Source organism: Dunckerocampus dactyliophorus, chromosome 3, assembly GCF_027744805.1.
Source record: "Dunckerocampus dactyliophorus isolate RoL2022-P2 chromosome 3, RoL_Ddac_1.1, whole genome shotgun sequence".
NCBI lineage: Eukaryota > Metazoa > Chordata > Actinopteri > Syngnathiformes > Syngnathidae > Dunckerocampus > Dunckerocampus dactyliophorus.
The window spans coordinates 34,375,328-34,378,142 of NC_072821.1; positions in this window are offsets into that span (position 1 = coordinate 34,375,328).

A 2,815-nucleotide genomic window follows, 5' to 3' on the forward strand; every position below is an offset into this window, starting at 1 on the left:
AAACATGTATTCGTAAATATCAGACATTTTGGGAGTATGCAGTTTATGTATTGTTCCCCTTTTTAAGAAGGGGGACCGGAGGGTGTGTTCCAACTATCGTGGTATCACACTCCTCAGCCTCCCTGGTAAGGTCTATTCAGGGGTTCTGCAGAGGAGGATCCGCCGGATTGTTGAATTTTGGATTCAGGAGGAGCAGTGTGGTTTTTGTCCTGGTTGTGGAACTGTGGACCAACTCTACACTCTCGGCAGGGTCCTTGAGGGTGCATGGGAGTTTGCCCAACCAGTCTACATGTGTTTTGTGGACTTGGAGAAGGCATTAGACCGTGTTCCTCGAGGAATTTTGTGGGGAGTACTCCGGGAGTATGGGGTATCGGACCAGCTAATTCAAGCTGTTCGTTCCCTGTATGACCGGTGTCAGAGTTTGGTTTGCATTGCCGGCAGTAAGTCGGACCCGTTTCCAGTGAGGGTTGGACTCCGCCAGGGCTGCCCTTTGTCACCAATTGTGTTCATTATTTTTATGGACAGAATTTCTAGACGCAGCCAGGGCGTAGAGGGGTTCCGGTTTGGTGGCTGCAGGATTGAGTCTCTCCTTTTTGCAGATAATGTGGTCCTGCTGGCTTCATCAAGCCGTGAACTTCAACTTTCACTGGATCCGTTCGCAGCCGAGTGCAAAGCAGCCGGGATGAGAATCAGCACCTCCAAGTCCGAGTCCATGGTTCTCGCCTGGAAAAGGGTGGAATGCCATCTCCAGGTCGGGGATGAGATCCTACCCCAAGTGGAGGAGTTTAGGTACCTTGGGGTCTTATTCACGAGTGAGGGAAGGATGGAACGCGAGATCGATAAGCGAATTGGTGCGGCGTATGCAGTGATGCAGACTCTACATCGGTCTGTTGTGGTGAAGAGAGAGCCAAGCCAAAAGGCAAAGCTCTCAATTTACTGGTCGATCTACGTTCCTACCCTCACCTATGGTCATGAGCTTTGGGTAATGACCGAAAGGACAAGATCGCGGGTACAAGCGGCCGAAATGAGTTTTCTCCGTAGGGTGGCTGTGCTCTCCCTTAGAGATAGGGTGAGAAGCATTGTCATCCGGGAGAGACCCGGAGTAAAACCGCTGCTCCTCTGCATTGAGAGGAGCCAGATGAGGTGGCTTGGGCATCTGGTCAGGATGCCTCCTGGATGCCTCCCTGGGGAGGTGTTCAGGGCAAGTCCGGGGAAGACCCAGGACACGTTTGAGAGACTCTGTTTCCCAACTGGCCTGGGAACGCCTCGGGATCTGCCGGGAGGAGCTGGACGAAGTGGCCGGGGAGAGGAAAATCTGGGCCTCCCTGCTTAGGCTGTTGCCCCCGTGACCCGATCTCGGATAAGCGATAAAAGATGGATGGATGGATGGACAGTTTATATATTTATGTATGCATGTGTTATTCTGTATATACTAGATACCTGTTTACAAATAATATACTGCATCTTGACTATTGCATATTTCAAACCCCGCACTTTTACATTTCTGCTCTGATTGCACAATATTGATACATAAGCATCCGTAATAGATATTAATATAGGAAGTTTTCAAAAGAACAACCCACATGTCAGCAATGTGTTATAAGTATAAACATTTAAACTTTTCCTCCTTACATGATGCCTTTTTGCTCCTTTTTCTCGTGTTTGTTGTTTTAGAATGTGTTGTGGGTCAAGAAAAACATGAGCTGCGGGCCCCCAGGATGCGCTATGGACACCTCTGATGTAGGTTCACATGATACTAGGGGTTCCACGAGACACATAAGATCGGGTCTACCAGAACGAGACGAGACGAGATTTTAATTTTACTTTGAAGAAAAGTACAATGAAAAAATATAAAACAAACATGACAATATATTGCAGTCTACCAATATAATTTCGACCACGTTATACTCTTCTGCACCCTGTGTGTATGCTAGCGGCCCCACCTCCACCCACAGAGACAAAAAGACCGTATGACTGACAAAAGGGCTCACTCTGTTCATGCCGTTGTTCTATGGAGCAAAGGTGCTGAAATCAATGCACGGAGTGAACTCTCTTCCTGACGAAGAAAACAGACATGCATGCGCATGGCAATATGCTGAGGCCAGCAGAATTATTGAGTTCATTTTATTAATTTATCGTGTGTGATTAGTTCATTTATTTGTTATCGTCCCAGGACTAGTGCCCACAGGATGTTTTTTTTCTGAATGAGAAACCTTGTCACGTTTTAATCTTGCGAGATCTTGTGACAGCCCTAGATATTAATATAGGAAGTGATAAAGTGTATTTTTTATTAGCATTATTAGTATCAACATTTAAACTTTTCCTGCTTACATTATGCCTTTTTGGCCTTTTTCTGGTTTTTGTTGTGTTTTTTTGTGTTTAGTTGCATTTTTAGTGTAGTGGGTCAATAAAAACATGAGCTGCGGGCTGCACTTTGCTACCCATCCATCCATTCACCAATATTGTATACTCCTTCAGTTCAGAGTCCACAACAAATGTGATACAATTGGATATTTATATTAGATACTGTAAATGTGCTTGCACCTTTGGCAAGATCTGAATATTTTGAATTTATAATTACATTAAAATAATATTTTCGCTTGTGAAAGTACAGTTCCGAGACAATCTAAAAAAAAATTACATATTCAAACATTTTGAAGATAAAATACTGTAGATCCTTTCTTCTCTGCAGAAGTATGAAGATTTTTTTTATGTATGAAGATGTCATGAAATGACTCAGTGCTATGGCGTCATTACCATTTCGACCAATGGCATTCGGCGTATGCAAATGAACAGACTCTTCTAGGAAGTGAAA